A 19,777-nucleotide genomic window follows, 5' to 3' on the forward strand; every position below is an offset into this window, starting at 1 on the left:
TCTGCAGATTATTTGATAAAGCTTTATTTCTTGTTTCTTTTCAATTCTTATATAAAATAAACTAAATTTCTCGAACTTAACTCCTATCGTTATGAAATAAATATAACTGGGTCTTAGTAAGTGTTTTGTTTCTAGGTTCTTTCTAGATTGAAGGATAGGGAAGTTGAGCTCAAATGGGAAAAATGTCAACTGCGCGTGGACGAATTGGAATTCTTGGGGTATCACATCTCCAAACAGGGAATTAGGCCTTCCGAGGCGAAAGTAGCAGCCCTAATGTCATTCCGCGAGCCTCAGAATGAAGCAGAGGTACGTAGCTTTCTCGGCTTAGCAAATTATCTGAACAGATTTATCCCACACCTTGCTACTATTGATGAACCGTTGCGAAAACTTTTGGTCAAGAGTACTAAATTCGAATGGGGTACTAGAGAATCCGATTCTTTTCAATCAATCAAAACTGCATTGAGTAACGTGAGTATCTTAGGATTCTATCGAGTAGAAGACCATACAGCTGTTGTTGCCGATGCCAGCCCTTCTGGGCTAGGAGCTGTTCTACTCCAATTCGACCATGAAAATAAGCCACGCGTCATCAGCTTTTCATCCAAATCCTTAACAGAAACCGAACGACGGTACTGTCAAACTGAGAAGGAAGCGTTAGCCGTCGTTTGGAGCGTGGAACGCTTCCAGTACTATCTACTTGGAAAGAAGTTCGACATTATGACTGACTGTAAGGTTCTTGAACTTCTGTTTTCTAAGCGCTCAAGACCTTGCGCACGCATAGAACGCTGGGTCCTGCGACTGCAAACATTCGACTACAACATCGTACATGTCTCTGGTGATAAAAACATAGCTGATCCTCTGTCTCGCTTAGCTGTCCAAGAGCCGAAACCTTTCGATACTGCGGAGGAAATATTCGTTCGTGAAGTAGCCATGCAATCAGCTAATTGTGCAGCACTTACATGGAACGAAATATTGAAGGCTTCAGAGGCCGACAACGATATTCTTGAGGTTTTAGATATTCTGAAGGATGGCAATCTACAGAACTTGCCTGTAGAGTATAGGGTAGTTGCCAATGAGTTGTGCAGCTTCCAAGGAGTGCTGCTACGAAGCGACCGAATCGTTATACCTGTTTCATTGAGGGAAAAAGTACTAACAACAGCTCACGAAGGCCATCCCGGTATCGTGATGATGAAGGGTCACCTGAGATCCAACGTGTGGTGGCCCAAAATGGACCAGGCAGTGGAACGATTCGTCAAGCGCTGCAGAGGCTGTGCATTAGTTGCTGCACCAGAACCACCAGAGCCAATGAATCGTAGTCGTCTTCCTACATCCCCTTGGCAAACTCTTGCGCTGGATTTTTTAGGTCCATTACCTGAGGGACAACACTTGTTGGTTGTAGTTGACTGCTACAGCCGGTACATGGAGGTAGTTGAAATGGAAACAACGACTACGAAAGATGTTATGCGGGAGTTAATGATCATGTTTAGTCGGTATGGCATTCCATCCTTCTTGAAGGCTGATAACGCGCCACAGATTAGTTCGGATTGTGAGGAATTTCGGGAGTTTTGTTCGACTAACGGAATTAAGCTGCTGAACACCATACCCTACTGGCCTCAATCCAACGGAGAGGTAGAAAGGCAAAATCGGTCGATTTTAAAACGCCTTCGTATCTCACAGGAACTCGGGAAGGATTGGAGAAACGAGCTACGGCTGTATTTACTAACATATCATTCCTCCAAGCATCCAACCACAGGAAAATCTCCAGGAGAGTTGATGTTTGGACGTCCGATCAAAAGCAAACTACCGACCATTTCAAACTTTCCTGAAGACGGAGAAGTGCGCGAGAGAGATGCTCTCGTCAAAGAAAAGGGGAGAGAGTATAGTGACAGAAAGCGGCATGCAAAAGAAAGCGATATACGACAGGGGGATGTTGTACTCGCTAAACGGATGCGCAAAGCGAATAAATTGGACACAGAGTTTTCGAACGAAGAGTTCGTAGTTCAGCGTAAAGAGGGGACTGATACCCTTATACAGTCAAAGCTCACTGGTAAACAATACAGGCGTAGTTCGGCGCACCTGAAGAAGATCGAGGACCAAGAAACCATACAGGAGACTCACAGCGATGAACTACGAGATGTTCCGGATCTTATGCCGGCAACGGCTCAACATGAATCCGGACCTATGACGGAAACAGAAAACACACCATCGGAGACAGCATCTTCCCTAAGACCTTCAACTACACGACGAAGGAATGCACCGTCGAAGTACCAAGACTATGTTCCGCATTGATTTTCTGATTTTGAAACATTATTAAATAAATCTCTTATCGTTAAACTATTTTGCATTTTTATTTCAAAGGAGGGATTGTAGTGTATTGACTATTATTCAGGATTGGAATAGTTCTCTGCACACCTTGCCATATCTACCTTGTATTATGTCATATTGCTACCACCAGCATATACACATACCTTGGCTTGCTGACGGGCGAGCTGTCAGGTAGCCCGCCACTCGATCGGGGATTAAGTTGCAGACTGCGAAGAAGGACGGACGCGAATCTTACAGCATGTCTATAAATAGGTCAACCGATACATCTCCTGATTGAATAAACAAATAAACCTATTTGTATATTGATATTTTTTTCATTTCATGCTTACACAAAAATAACTCACAATACTCATATTTATTCAAAACTATGGATGGTCAGCATCTCTCTAACTCGTCTGCTCATTGTGAAAATTTCGTTTTCTATTTCTGTTTCGAAAGCGCTCTACTTTGTTTACGAACTATACACTCGTAATCGAGTGCCTCACTAAACCAAGCGCCGAGCGATGTCGGCGCTCGAACAACAACACTGCTGTGAGAGATGGAGAAAGCCCAAACACGGGATTTGGTTTAAAACTCCAATGACATTGCCTCACTAAAGTGCAAATATATCACCCTTTTTCTATCGCTAGACAACCTTGTCTATGAACACGAGGACCGTTTTCACTGCTCGTTAATTTGTATGGACGACCGGCGTCTCAACAAAGATGCAAACAAAATATTGCATTAAGATGAAGATTGTAATGGGATATATTCAAGTCGTTCGGAGAGAAATTGCCAAACTTGTTAGAAACGATAGTGAATAAAATAAAGATGGTTCACCTGTCATATAACCAGTCGATGTAAATCGCAGTGCATTTAGAATTACAGTAGACAAAAGAGATGTAGTTCATTATTCATGAGGTTCTCTCGGATGTTCATAAAAGACTAGAACCAAATCCTTGTACCACGATTCAGTATCTCAATGGCATTTTATCCGTATCGAAGTGTATAAAAACCTTTTGTACCCACTATACGTACTCCAGAATCGTTGTGCATCCATGCACGTAAATCAGAACTTCAGTCTCTATCCTTTTTTTTTCAATGAACGATTATAGTTCCACCTTCTATGAAATCTAGCTGAAAATACGCAGTTTTCCGTACAGACATTTATACCTCCTCAACATTTTTTTTTTCAGTAGTATTAGATGGGTATATTTTTGTTCAAATATTAAAGTCATTTTAAGACACTTTGCTCTGTGTCTAAAAGCTCGTGAGCCAAAATGTTGGCCTATTCGAAGTCCTTCCTAACTAATACAAACCCATACAGCATCTCAGAGGAATTTTGCATTTTCCAATATATTTCTGCAGAAATCCAATAATAAATTCAATTAAGTGGTGCACTGTCATGATACGTTACTAAAATCCTACAACAATCATGATTTTATTTTACCAATTGGTGAGTTAACTTATATAATGAACCATTCAGAACTTTGTGAGTTGATAATACTATTCTCAACCAATAAGCCGAAGTTTTATTTCTAGTATCGTTGTGCACCAATGAGTGAAAGTATTTTCAAGATGTTTTTCCTTCAAACATTCATAATTCGTTTTTTTCATGATTGTAAACCTTAACCAGGTTTATACACATATAGGATTTTTTCTCTTAATTCTCAACATTGTATAAGATTTTTTTTCTCGTTTTCATTTTTTTATTTTTTATTTTATTTTATTTTTTTTTTTTTTGATTGCCAACCTTAAAAGGTCCGTGTTTATACAAACACATAAAGCGGTTCCTTGAACCCGTGCTAGCGTCAGCTGCACCTCCAATTCGACCTGATAGGCCCGTGTTTGAATAAACACATTTAGCGAACTATATAAGTTCCGTGCCTGACAAAACAGCACATATATCCCGACCAATTTGGTCCGTGTTTCAATGAACACATTCAGCGAACTCTTTAAGTTCCGTGCCTGACAAAACAGCACATACATATATCCCGACCAATTTGGTCCGTGTTTCAATGAACACATTAAGCGGACTCTTTATGTCCCGTGCCTGACAATACAGCACATATATCCCGACCATTAATGGCCCGTGTTGTTTCTGCATTCATTTAACAGTCATATAGACCCGTGCCAAGCACATTTAAATCAACATCAATAAGGTCCATGTTCTACAACATTTTCCAATACCTTTTCAAAATGCTAACACTATCCTAGCTTCCAGTCATGTAGACCAATACCAATCACATTCAAACTAACCTTTAACTAGGTCCGTGTTCACCAACACTTTAAATGATCAGTAACATTCATGTTTAAGTTTGTCGTCCGCAGATATTACAATAATCAAATCTGCAAGACTCGATGAAACACCTTTCCTCCATTCATTAATCATCGAAATTATAAATAACAGTCCTAAATCAGCAGGCAGTAAACGAAAAGGCTATGTCAGATACCACGATGGTGACTTCGAAATATTTGTTTTAATTTTACATTTACATATCTGTTTTCTTCTTCGATAACTAGGTCCATTATATTCTAATTCACATTTTCTCGATAACCAGACGCATTATTATGTATCATTAAACTTCAATAGAAATCTCTAAATAAATATTTGCAACTTTGATAACAATAAGCTATTCATGAATTTTCAATCGCCTTGTTACATTTGTATGAAACCACTCCGTCTACCAAATCCAACAACTTTTTTTCGGAACCAGATGGGAGCCTTCCACGATCTCAGCAGGTTTTTTTTTGTTTTGTTACCTACGGGTATATATTCAAACCAACAAAATAATTTATATTTCCGATCAATTCCAACTCTTCCAAAACTGAATCTAATTTTTTTTATAATCGGAAACAACATTAGCTTTAAGGCTACCGTTATTTCAATAAATAAATCAAATTTAATTAGCCAACTACCTAATCAGAAAATTGTTGCTACTTACATTCAAATAGGCACATTGCACCAGCGTCCCCGATTCCACAGTCATAATAATGAGGCAATTGTATTTTCAGTTCAATTGCATTTTCGAAATTCCCATACGGAAAGATTGTTTCGAGATCAAGTCTCCTTACCTTTAGTTGGATCCCATCCTCGTCGCCAGTTTGTGGTACTTCCACTTCCTGTAATTAGTTGTACTCACCAACTTATAACACCCAACCTGGGGGAGGAAGACTGAATAAAAAAAGAAAAAAAAATTTCAAACGTCAAATTTCTCTCATCAATCTACCGACCAGTGCGAAGGTTCAAAATTTTACTTTTTTATTTAGTAATTTTTAATAAAACTTTTTTCATGCTGAAAAGCACTTGTTTTGCATAAAACAATGATTTAATTAGGTTTTGCTTTGCTCTGGTAAATTCCTGCATGATCAGGCGTATTATGTCGCTCAAATTTCGTCAAAGTTTTGAAGCTGATAAATAAAAATGGCTTGATTAATGGTTGTTCTAAAAATATAGCTAAATCTAAATTTAGCACCTAAACAACTGAGTTACATGACTCACTACACGAAACTGATCATCGTAAGTTAAAATTTGAACGATTACAAATCTTTTCAACAATTGCTGGCTTTTTGCCGAACAGTAAAAAAACGATGCAGAAAACGATGCAGCAAATTTCAGTCTTCCTCCCCCAGCACCCAACTAAAGATATCCCCTGCTGCGGTGCACTTCAGCACTTGTTATTGTACCTTATGTTGTCTCTTCTCATACCATGGTCTATCTATCATGTCACTGTTGTCGAGTACTGAATATATATTTAAACCACAGTTTATCAATACAGCGGAGCCCGATACCACAATAGCTACTAAGCGATAAATTGAGTTTCAAAAACTGGTGTTTTTCTTGCGATTGAAAACACACCTAAGTATTTTAAATCTTTTTGAATGAAAAAGTTTTATTTTCACAAAAACATTCATTCACAAAAATTGTTGGAGATCCCGCATAATCAAATATCATACCCTGAATCGTGAATATTATTCTGTTCTGATTACATGAATAGTGACTATTCCAGTAATCGTTCTTAAATCTTTTAATTTTTAACAAATTTTTCATTTTTTATGTGTCTTCGCTTGGAATGATTGAAAAATATTTTTGAAAGATAAGAGCAATAATCCGTAAAATTAAACTCCGAATACATCCGAGTGTGACGTGTGTCTCCGCTGCCAACAAACCAAACAAAATGGCGTGTTTTGGTTGCTTAAAAGTGTTGGAAAATTCGAAGCTCCTAATTTTTTGCAATTATCAGCTGAAACGTAAGTTTTAAACAATTTTGATAATCATAAACTTCATTTAAAATGTTTCTTCACCAGGGCTAAGCAGCACCTCCAGCATATCATATAGCGGAAATGGTCCGGAAGTTAAATTTGCCGGTCGAGACCATTCGGACAGAATCAAAAATGGGAAATACCGGTGTTGGACATCATAATTATTCGTTTAACTAGAATAAATATGACAAGAAGAAAGTCGTCAATCTTTCCCACGGGGTACTTTCGGATCGGATCGCATTAAAAGGAATCTCCGGTGACCCAAAGGATTCTTCCGGACTTATCTTTAAATTGGCAGTAAAAAAGGTAAGTTTCGTTTTTGTTTCGTTTTTCCTTGAGGTGAGCAGCAATTGCAATGTTCTGGAACCAGCATAATCGAAACTCCGGAATTGCGCAAAATCAATATTTTTGATTTTTTTGAATTTTTTTTTTCAAGGTTGCTGGTGTTGCAGAATCAGCAGAACGGGTTGGAAAAGGTTTTCTCATTCTATTTGTTATTTACTACTGAAAATTTTTCATCTCAATCTCAAATCTCAAAAAACCTGAATCTAACACCGTATGGGAAGGCATTATCTCCTATGGCACCATTTATATTTCCGGTTGTACGTTGCAGTGGAATTTGTAAGTGTCCCAATGTTTTTTGTTTATGTTATTTTGTTTTCAATTTGTTCTATTTTAGATCTGATACAGTTGTTGGATCAGCGAGATGGTTCGGAAAAAAAACCTGTCTGTCATAGAAGACTCGAATTTAGCCCTGAATCGCATATATATAAGAAATATACAGAGAAGCATCGGTCGTTCTCCAATGAAACCTTCGTTTCAAAACGCATATAGTGAAAACGATGAATCCGGATTAAAAAAAATGTGTACTTCAACTGAATCTGTCGATGGAAAAAGTTCGGTCTCCGGGGCGGCTGGTATTGGAACTAGTGGGAAATCAATGGCGGAAACAGCTGATTTTAACACAGCCCAGGTGGTAAGTTCCAAACCACTCTCCATTGCCTTGGTCTTGTTGAGTTAAAAAAAATTCTTCTTTTTGCAGGTGCTACCACCAAATCATCAATCAGAAGCGTCCCCACGCATCACTATCCACTTGTCAGCGAAAGAGACAATCACCACGACAGAAGCTTTCATTCCTATCATAAATAACCAAAAAAAGTAAACCAGCTAGCAGCAGCAGCGACCAGTTCTGCAGCTCCGCAATAAGTCAGGTTGAGCTTTTCCTCGTCGAAGAGGGCCTATTTGATATAACTATTTGCATTACGACACCTATAAGAATATTTGCGAGCAGAGGAGCACAGCAAACAGTGACTATCCGGCTATCAGCAAGGAAATAGGATTGTTTTTCTAGGGGATGTACAGCGAGCATCATTTGGGAATGTTCGCTGAGAAGAATGTTTCCCAAGCTCACGGATCAAGATTTCTGCGAGTTGGGATTCCAGTTACCATTCGAACGGAAAAAGATTCTTCGTGGTTTGCTCAAGTTTCATCGGCAGGCGTGGAACAAACGCAACATGAAACAATTTCGAAAGCACAAACTTAAGTAAGTTTTCTTAAGACTTTTTTAATTAAATTTATTTACAGAACTTTTGAAGTTATAACTACAAAGGAAAAAATCTTACTCAAATTTATTATTTTTCCATTTAAAGCTCTTATACAATCTGATGGAACTAATCGCCAATCATTTGGATCAAGGACCACAAAGCAGTCTCCATTCGTGTTCAACTCCAATATATATTTCTAAGCTAAATTTACGAAAGTTCTGTTTTGGAAAGCATTCTAACAAGAAAAAAACCTGGTTGAAGAAACTAAAGTCTGCTTCATTTAATATTGGAACAAATTCTTTTGCTAATTGTGGCGCTCCTAGTGGACGGATTTGGAAACTTTTTTCACCCACGTGTCGGGAAATTCATTACCTTTCACCATGTATTTATGTCATAACACCAAACGATAGCATTTTGTAAACAACCGCCATGGAAGCCGAACGGAGAGATCAAATTGTGCACAGTTTTTTTTTTCCTCTCTTAATTTATGGCTCAGACCTATCGTTCCATAAAGCCAGGTCTTGTGGATATTTTAGCTGTTATCTTTTGAACAGTATTCGTGTTTATTTTAAAACGACCGTTCATTCCCGTACAGTGGGGTTAGTGCTCTAAGGTCGGTTTCATGATTCAGAATTCTTAATTGATTTATTTAAAGTATTTTCATATATTTCTTTTTGTATTCCGTATGTAGTCAGATAGTTCTTGGTATTCAACTATGTTTTGTTCTTTTAGAATATCTATTAATGGTTTTTGATTTTCAAGGAAAACATATTTTTTTCTTAAATTGGAGAAATCTTTGCAATTATATAATATATGATTGATGTTATCTACTGTACCACAATTCTCACAAAGATCTGATCTTATAACATTCCACTTTGCAAGTCTGTCTTTTGTGGTCATGTGTCCTGACTTCAATCTGCTATAAGAATAATCGTATCAAGTGTTGACAAATCTGTATTGTTGAACCATGGTTTTAAAGATACTGTTTTTGTGTGTTCAAAATGAAATCTACCTTTGTCTTGTGATTGCTCTTCGTATTTACTTTGCCACTCTTTAAGTAAGTTTCTTGGCATTCGATGTTTTTCGCCGCGTGGGCTAGACCTGTTTTTCAGCGAGACGTCGAGTTTTCGAGTTTTTACCTCTAAAAATCGGAGAAAAGTGGAAGTATTTTATATTTTCGAAAGTGCGAGTCAGCTCCGAAGAGCCTGATTGTATTTAACTTTGGCAAAAAGTTTCATTTGGAGTGAAAATATAAGAATTCGCGAAAGGACGCTAGCTAACCCAAAAGTGAGGTTAGGAGTGGAAATGGTCGGCGGAAAAGACCCACCCGACATATTGGATGGAGATGAAAACCCTGCGGAAAAATTGGAGCGGAACCCGAAAGAAAAGGAATACAGCAATGTTCGATATGAGATTTCGGACTCAGCGCCATATCGTGTGTATTTCGAAACTATCAGCGCAACCGGGAAAATAAACAAATTTGCCCTTGGAAGCACTTTAAGGAAAATGGACCAATTCAAAAACTTCATCACTTAGAGCTTAGAGCTTAGATAAACCGTACATTTCAGTAGTTGCTACTCCGTGATTGACAAGAACCATCAAAATTGTACATAGATCCAAATAAATGGCGCTTGGGATTAGCTTACCATTTTCTGTGTACACGTTTCGAAGGTTCCTTATCTTATATGGTCAATAACGGCGCCGGCCACGTCCTTACGGTTCATCGGGGAAAGGGAAGGATTGTTAGTTCGACTTCCGTTGCTACTAGAGACCGAATACACCTCTAAATCTCCACGGTCGTCACAGGAAGGGTGGTTTGTTAGTGGAGAAGGTAAATAGGATCCGGATTCCCTTTGGAAAGGGATGTGATCAAAGCAAAGTTAAATATTTAATGAGCGTCGCGTCGCACACTATCGAGTACATCGCGTTTTATTTAGAGCAAATACATCCTGACTTGGCATTGCCATACACGTACAATGTACTTAGCACCGGTTCAACTCACCGAATTTTACCGCGCGCTTATAACGAGAAGAGCAGAGCAAAACGTCCTAACGTGGCATTCTCCTTCACGTACAATCCCAAGTAACCAAAAGTTCCGTAAAACATTCTCTTAAAAGCTTACTCAGCCCTGCTCAAGGGCTGTATAGCATTCTATTCAGCTAGAAATTTAAGTTCATATCCACACTTTCAAGTTCCATATCCAAAGCTGAGTAGAAGGCTATTCAGCCTTTGCATGAACTTTGAAAAAAAAAAACAGAAAAAGGACAAAATAAAGCGTTCACATTTTTTTTGTTATTAATCTTACAATTACCAATGAAATCTGTTTTTTTTAAATCCTTTTCTCTAAATGAATATCATACTTACTCTAAAACTTGCTTCTTGCTTGGGGATTTGAACCTGAACCCTCCTGATGAAAGCTGAGCATGTTACCTTTGTACCATGGGCGATTCATATGGTATCGATGTTCAGAACATCAATTTAAACAAATTAAGGACTATCCCTTCTCAAAGTAGGCTTTTTACCAAAAGATAAACAAACAATCACGGAATTAGATTCAGCAAGATTTGGAATTGAGCTAACGTTAGTATAAAGTTTGATGTTATTTTTGTGAAATCTTTTTTGCACCACATTCTTTCTTCTACTTGTTTCGACAGTTTAGAAAGAAAACTTCTTAAACTATCAAACCAAGAAGAGTTACAGAAGGACTAATCAGAAGAAAATGGAAAATTTAGTGAGGATTAAAAGCAAACTGAAAAAGGAGGCAACCAACAGAAAATCGTAAGTTTTGATAAATATTTTTGTTCCTTCAGAGTGTCTATTATGTTTTATGATTTTCAGGATGCTTTCGAAGTTTTGGACAGTTTTGGAAATAAATTTATAAAACGGTTCAACTAATCGGAACGGTCCGTTGACCTAGACGGAAAACCGATGCTATCAACTGATAACCCTGTGCTTGGTCACTATCCTGCTTGATTCGACCTTATTGTTAAAGTAATTTGCAAGATGAGTCTCTCAATGAAATGATTATCACAATGCTCAAGTAGAGGAGAAAAATAACTAAAATCCAAAAACGACGTCTGATTTGAGGTTTGAAACATTAAATTGAATTCATTAATAAAAACGGTTTCTCTTAATAAAATGTTATGGGTTTTCATTTATTTTTGAAAATTAACCATTTTCTTCATTTTAAGCTTTCAGCATCTTTCTAAACTCATCTGGAGTTTAAAGTTTTATTCCTATATAATTTAAAACCTATAAATAATTCCTTTGACAGAGGAGTAATAAGGATGTAATAATAACTTCGCGAAGGAAAATTAAACGAAAAATCGGATTGTCAACGAAGAGATGTGATTTTTTGGTTCGGTTTATTAGATATAAATATTATTCAAATTTAAAACGTGAAATGAATTTTTAAGACAATCTTTAAGATTTATGACATCTTTCCATTTGGATCAAAACAATTGATTTATTTGTGGGTTTATTTCGTTGTTCGTATATTCGTAGCTCTGATTTTCTGTTATTCTTTCTTGTGCAAAATCTTAACGCTTACGTTTGCATTGAAGTTCTTTAGAAGTTCCTCATGGAACCAAAAAGTTCGTATCAAGTTCTGCATGAAACCAAAAAGTTCGTAAGAAGTCCTGCATGGAACCAAAAAATTCGTTAAAAGTTCGTAACGAAGCACAATACGCCAAATTGAATCCTGGATTTTTTAAGGTACTTGGAACGCACAAAAATGTTCCATGCTACTTTTTTAGACTTTTTATGTTCGTTCAGAAGTCCAAATCAAGCACTTTTTTTCATTTCTCTCGAGTACCTTTTATACAGCCAAATGTGAACTTTTGATGCACAAAATTAAGTATCTTTGCGACTTTTGGTTACTTGGGAATGTACTTAGCACCAGTGCAACTCACCGAAGATTATCGCGCGCTAAAAAGTAGAAGAGCAAAATCGTCCTAACGTGGCGTTATCATACATGTACAATGTACTTGGCACCGATGCAACTCACCGAATTTTATCACGCTTTTAATACGAGAAGAGCAAGAACGACCAAACGAGCCGAGGAGCCGAGGGAGAGAAAGAGAAAAAGAAAAAAAAAACGTATCCGATCGCGCCTCGCTTGCCTGATGTACTCTTTTCCCTAGCATCTGAACGGAGGAGGAAATTTTCTTTTTTTGCTCTCTTGCTGCTTTTTGTTTGAACTCCCAGCAGCATTAAGACACTATATTTATAAACACCGACGACCGAACCAACCGATCACGTAAATTTTCCCCACGCTAACACAAACACACACACACACACACACACACACACACACACACACACACACACACACACACACACACACACACACACACACACACACACACACACACACACACACACACACACACACACACACACACACACACACACACACACACACACACACACACAACGAACCGACCCTACTCAGTTTTAAACTTGATTGTTGGATCTCTGAACTGCATTGGTAACTTTATTATGACATCCTATATCATCCTTCTTCAATCCTCCTCTCTACAAATTAAATTTAGAAACCTATTCCATTTTACAAATGTTAACTTTTTACCTAGGAACAGTATTCAGATTAATTTATGAGCAATACTTTCATATTTCTTTGGTAGCAAGTAACAAATATTACATCAAACAAAGAATGGTTCTCTGAATTATTAAGCGGTAATACAATGACATACAACAACAACAACAAAAATTGTGAAAGCCTTCAGCGCACTCATTCAGTTCATACATACACCATCATTCATCAGCGATCAATTATAAATATTATTCTTCAGAAAATGTTGAATACGTTATCAAACAATTGAAAAAAGGAATACTTAGCTTGGGACTGACGCAGCATACTGGGAATCCTTGATGGTTCAAAATTCCAATTGGAAACACTATTTGTCATCTTACTGGACCTAAATACAACACAAGCTTTTCATAATAGCTTTAGAGCTTTTTAAACCATTATGATGTCGAAGCTTCATCCCAGTTACAAAGCGTTACATCACGAACAGGGAGCTTTTGTTGCACAGCATGAGCTTTTAGAACAGAAACTTTTAGTACACAAACCGCACTTTTTCATATTACGATGTTTTTCTTTTTCTGTTCAGATTCAAGCGTCAATGTTTTTAAAATAACACCAAATGTAATGTTTTTTTCATCACAACTTCACATTACACATAAAGAATAACACACTGCGCGTTCGAATCACTATAAGAAACATTCAAATATTGTAAATTACACCGAAATTCAATGAATTAATAACAGCGATCGGAGGAAAGAAGCTGCACTCGACAGGGTTGCCAGTCTCCTCAGACTTGAAATTGGTTTTTTTTTTTTTTTTTTTTTTTTTTTTTTTTTCAAAAATTCATTTGACAGTTAGAAAATATTACTTTTTGCCTATTTGTTACTGGAATGGGTGATTTAAAAAAAAGAAATAGCATTACCTGATAGAGTAATTTTAAAAATTTTAAATTTCTAAGTAATCATATTTATAACTTGGTTTCAAGTGGTTTTTAATTGTTTAAACTAAAACTGGAAAGCTTTGTAATTTTAAGATTCAAACAGTAAGTATGTCCACGTGGACATAACCCAAACCCCTACCCCCTCTCCGTGGACAAGCGTGGACATTTCCATACTCCCCCCCTCCCCCTAAGTTGTCCACGTGGTATGTGAACGGCCCCTTACCTGATATTAAATAATTTTTTTTTTATTTCTTAATTATCATATTTATTACTCGCTTTCAAGTGGTTTCTAATTGTTTGAACTTCAACTGGAAAGCTTTGTAGTTTTAAAATTCAAACAGTAAGTATGTCCACGTGGACATGACCCAAACCCCTACCCCCCTCTCCGTGGACAAGCGTGGACATTTCCATACAGCCCCACCCCCCCCCCCCTCCCCCTAAGTTGTCCACGTGGTATGTGAACGGCCCCTTTGAGAACCGGAGGGATACTTTTCGTCACATTTTTTCACCTCTTCTCAGAAACGGTATCAGAGCGATAAGAGCTATGAACCACCATAACACTTTTTCATGAGAATGAACTTCATACATGGGAGAGCGGTTCTCTCGCTCATTTGAGTTCATCCTTACGATGATTCAAATTATCATGGTAGCACTGTAGCATGCGTCGAATATCTTGGGAATAATATAATACTATATTCCTTTCAAAAGAACACAACTTTAAAACCTACGTTATGTGCAACTTAAACTGCGATTTCGGCTGCTGAAACTGTTTACATATTGAACTAAACGAAGAGATCCATGTCTCAAGTCTCCCGAAAAGTATGGGAGATATTCAGCAACCAAAATGTAAACATAAACAAGTCTCGTCAAACGAAATCGCACTTCAAGTTGCCGAGTGTGGACGAAGCTTTAAAATCCCAGAAAAATTAAACGTTATGTTTAAAAAGAACATTATTCACTTCCTTTAACCTATTGAATGGGAATAGTATAATACGTCGACACGATGTTACACTGATCGTTATAACGAGGACACAACTCCGCCAAGCTTTCAAAACGAACCATAACTTGCCTTCACACGGATCAAATTTATGTTGATTCAGGAAAGTTAAATTGAGCGGTACCGCACGCGCTCTTTCTCTTCACGGACAGCCGACAGAACGAAGCACCGGACCGGAACAAAACATTCTCTATTTAGGACATTTAGGATGGGCGCGCTCGCAATCTCGGTATACAATTTTACCTGGACCAATTCAAAAACTTCATCACGGACATGAAGTATGTCAGCCAGAAGAAGATTATCGTGTTCCTGAGCAGCTTTACGAAAGCCAACTTACTAGTCGATGAAGTAAGCAAAACCGGATCCGTTTACAAAGCTTACATCCCCAGCCACTTGGTATGTATTACGGGTGTCATTGCGGGAGTACCAACTGATATTGACTTGGAAGAGGTAAAGTGCGACATCCAGAGCGATGTTCCGATAGTTAACATTAGTCGAATGTTTAAGGGGAAAGAAAAAGAACCCATAAATCGACTTCGCATCACCTTCCGATCACAACAGTTACCCGAATCAATAAAATTATTTTGCTGCTCGGCAAAAGTGAGACCGTTTACCCCGTCGATAATGGTATGCGGACAGTGCCTGAGATTTGGTCATAAGACGACAAACTGCAGGGGAACAAAACGCTGTGAAAACTGCTCCGAACGACACGAAGAAGCCGAAGACTTTGCAAACTGCAAAAATCAACAAAAGTGCGCACATTGCCGGAGTAACGATCACAACTCTCTTGATGGAAAGTGCCCGGAGAGAAAACGCCAGCAGGATATAAAATTCCTTATGTCCAAACGAAATTGGACGTACACGGAAGCAAAAGAACAAATCGCAGTATCAAATCAGAATCTCTATGCCCCATTATTGAACGCGGAAGACTACCCGACACCTAGTGAAAGTTTTGCCCAAATGACAAAAGGTAGCTATACATGGAAGGACCCTATGCGAGAAGCTTGGACGAAGACTAACATGGAACGCAAACCAATGCAGGCGGCAGTAAAAACTTATCAGGATCACCCGAAGCAGAACAACACGAACTATAAAAGGGCCAGATTAGAAGAGGCTAGCACATCGAAAGTCAAGGAAACATACGATAAGCGCGATGAAATCATTGCCAAACTATCAGGTAATAACCGTGGAACAGCAATGTACAACTCCAGGAAGGTCGAAGAACAAGAGAGATGGCAAAATGCGGTAAGTCAAGCCAAATTAACTTTAGATCGAGACTATCAAGAAAGAATGATGACTTTCTACGCAGATTTTATAAGTCTGCTAGGACCACAGGAAGAAGTAAAAGCTTTGTTCAAAAATTGTACGAAAAAACATTTCAATTTAGCAAACTCTGTAATTTTAAACAAAAAATGAGCCCCTGCAATATTATCGCATTTACCCCTGAATAACAACCCATCTAACCAGAAATGGCTACGACAAACGAACTTAAAATTTTACAAGCAAATGTACAAAGCATTCATAAGAATAAAGCTGAAGTTCAACGAATACTTTCAGCAGGAGGTTATTGTGCGGCAATACTGTCAGAAACTTGGACGAGTAAAGATCTAGAAAACACGAACAGATACAACATTTCAAATTATCATTTTATCCCACATTCACGAAACGACAACTACGGAGGAGCAGGAATTTTCCTTCAAAATACAATGAATTACATTAGATTACTAACACCTTCAAACCTCTCTCCACTTACACAAACAGTAACCATCCAGATTGCCCAGTTAGATCTAACTATTTGCTCGGTTTATGTGAGCCCATCGATCAGCATACAAGATTTTGAGGCAGATATTCAGGCTATTTTTACCAACATTGAGCGTCATTCAAAAATTATATTGGGTGGCGACTTCAACGCACACCACACGGATTGGGGTGATGAGACATGTGACACAAGAGGAGAAAAATTTATGGAAATTATTAACAACAGCAATCTTTTGATACTCAACGATGGTAGCAAAACATTTGTGCCTTTACAGCTAAACAAACGTTCTTCAGCTATTGATGTAACGCTGTGCTCCACAAGTTTAATAGATGAGGTTTGCTGGACCGTTCTAGACTACGGGGTAGGAAGTCATCACATGGGTATGTCGATAACATGGAAAACCGACTCTTACCGAAACAATAAATTTTATTTCAACAAAAAACTCATTTGCAAAGAAATTGCTAGCTTAGAATGCTATGAGTTTGACAATATCTCTGAGTTTTCGTCTAAAATTAAAACAATACATAAAGCCAACAGAATGAAAAGCAAATACACGCCGAAGTTTTGGTGGTCCGAAAATGTAGATGAAGCGTGGAGGGACAAAACAGCTGCTAGGAAAAAATTTAATCAAGTTTCAACTGCAGCTAATCTGTTAGAGTTCAAACGAAAAGCTGCTATCTTTCAAAGGAAGAAGAGGGAGGAAATCCGCAAAAAGTTCGAAGACTTCTCCAACGAAGTTAACCCCTTCACTAGTTCGAAGGAACTATGGCAGAAGGTGGGACGCTTAACTGGTAAACGTTTCTATAAAAAAGAGAACAGCTTGTTACACGACGATGAAGCTATGGCAGAGGATTTCTTGGACACGCATTTTGGTAAGCACGACCCACAACCAGTTGAAAATCCTCTAAGTACATTTACTGGAAGTTTGTTGGACAGAGAGTCCTGGTATAGGATATTAGCCTCTAAAAAGAAAACATCGGCTCCTGGGGAAGATAATCTTTCCTATGAGCTTTTGACTCATCTAAATCCAATTGTAACTGAAAAAATAATTTGCCTTCTAAATGGCATGTGGATGCGAAGCGCTCTTGAAGAAAGTTTAAAAGTAATTAAAATAATAGCTATACCAAAGCCTGGCCGAGACCAGAGCACTGCAGCAGGTAAACGTCCTATTTCTTTAGTACCTACTCTCACAAAAATGGCAAACACAGCGGTACTAGAACGTTTACAAGATTTTCTCGATGCTAATAAAATCCTCCCTGAAACATCATTTGGCTTCCGCAAACACACTTCGACGAATACATGTGTAACCTTTGTTACCAATTGGTTGAAACACAGCAAAAGAAATAAATTCCTGACTGCCATGATCTGTATCGACTTATCGAACGCCTTTAACGCTATAAATGTTGATAAGCTGGAAGAAATATTAAAACAAATAAACACTCCACATGAAGTGCTCGGTTGGATAACATCCTTCCTGAGAAACAGAAAGATCAATTTTCATATGAAGCATAAAACTTTATCGAGAGTAATCAATAATGGGCTTCCTCAGGGTGACGTACTCTCGCCTACCCTTTTTAACATCTACACTATAGATCTACACAAGAACGAACATCCTGACGTAGTTCTGGTACAATATGCAGATGATTTTGGAATTCTGATAAGAGCAAAACAGCTGCACACACTCAACGAAGTCGGAGAAGCTTATTTAAGCAGATTTGCTGAAACAGCCAGAAATTTAAATTTCTCGATAAACCCAGAAACAACGAAAACATTACTTTTTCAACATGGCGTTAAACAGCTCACTATCTTTCTAAACGGTACTCTTCTAGAGTCGGTAAGATGTCATAAGTATTTAGGCATAGTATTCGACCGTTACCTTAGCTTTGGTGTTCATATAAAAGAAGTTAGATCAAAGGTACAAGATCGTTTAAATATGATCAAAGTACTTTGTGGGACAAAATATGGAGCTCACCCAGAGTCTATGATAAAAATACAAAAAGGACTCTTCCGAAGCAAAATGGACTATGGAAGCTCAATATATAATAACGCCTGCAAAACAAATCGGAATATCCTAGCAGTACTGAACAATCTATGCCTAAGAAAGGTGACGGGAACTACAAGAACAACGCCTAGAAATGTATTAGTAGCTCTAAGTGGACAGGAGCCCGTTGATCTTAGACACACATACATCGCCTCCAGAGAAATTTGCCGGCATATATCCAGAAATAACTTAATTGCTCGTCAACTCAAAGAAATCCAACTACCTGAGGATACGAATCAATGGAACCAGTACACTTACTTAGAACGAACATACTGGATGAACAGAGAGGTGTTTGATCGTATTCAAATTATCGAACGCTCCGGCAATGTGCAAAACGTTGAAATATTCCCGAACTTGGAAGGTTTGACCAGCTCGAAACAAAACTCAAATCCGTTTAGACTGAAACAATTGGCACTCTTCGTGATGAATGGCAAATATCGGAGTCGTGGTCGCGTTTTTACGGATGCTTCCAAGGAAGGCGCGATTTGCGGCATAGGAATTTTTGTTGAACGATCAAGAACACGGCTATCACTAAGGCTTTCAAAGGAAACTAGCATCACCTCTGCAGAGCTGATCGCTATCCACAAAGCAACTGAAATAATTGAGCAACAGTGTCTAGAAGACTCAGTCATTTACACTGATTCACAAGCCTCGTGTATGATGCTTTTAAATGCACAGGAATCCAAGGAGGATGAAGGAATTCTGGTAAAAATTCTCCAAAGCTGCTCTCAACATCGAATCACCATCCAATGGATTCCGAGTCATGTGTCCATTGGTGGTAACGAAATAGCTGACGCACTAGCCAAACACGGGCTCCAGTCGGATCATGTGATAGAAAATATGTTCATGCTAACGGATGGTTTTAACGCACTTAAGAAAACTCTGGCTAGAAGCACTACGGAATGGTATCAACAGTACTCACTAGAAAAGGGGAAAACCTTTCACTCCATCCAACCGGTTTTTTCTACATCGCCTTGGTTCGTGGGAAAGAATTTGAACGGAAAAGATGTGCGCCTCTTAAATCGCTTGATGGCTGGCCATGATTTTTCAAGGTACTGGCTGGCTAAGATCAAGGTAATCGATGATGCTGACTGCGACCTTTGTAACGAACCCGAAACCTCCAACCACGTCATTCTTTCTTGCCCACGATTCACCTCTACAAGAGTAAAATATGACTTTAATGGAAAGTACACAGAATTGAAGGATCTATTCAAAGCAAAGAATTTAACTCATTATGAGGAAATAGTTAAATTTATTAAGGAAATCAAAATCGATTTATAATACCATGAACCGAAGAAACAGGGCATATAGTCTTAGCCACTGGCCCTTACAACCCGAACTGCGATGCAGTTCAAGTAGAGAAAGAAGAAGAAGAAGTAAGTTTCT

The 19,777-nt window shown here is 38.2% G+C and overlaps 1 long non-coding RNA gene across 1 annotated transcript; it reads left to right on the top strand.

The window, feature by feature from the left end:
- The first annotated feature begins 6,307 nt into the window (after positions 1-6,307).
- LOC129751099 (uncharacterized) lies at positions 6,308-8,340 on the top strand. Its single transcript, XR_008738598.1, has 6 exons — positions 6,308-6,552; positions 6,610-6,870; positions 7,001-7,185; positions 7,244-7,540; positions 7,607-8,107; positions 8,214-8,340. It is a non-coding gene; the product is annotated as an uncharacterized LOC129751099 (long non-coding RNA).
- Positions 8,341-19,777: the final 11,437 nt, after the last annotated feature.

Source organism: Uranotaenia lowii, chromosome 3 (assembly GCF_029784155.1).
Source record: "Uranotaenia lowii strain MFRU-FL chromosome 3, ASM2978415v1, whole genome shotgun sequence".
Taxonomy (NCBI): domain Eukaryota; kingdom Metazoa; phylum Arthropoda; class Insecta; order Diptera; family Culicidae; genus Uranotaenia; species Uranotaenia lowii.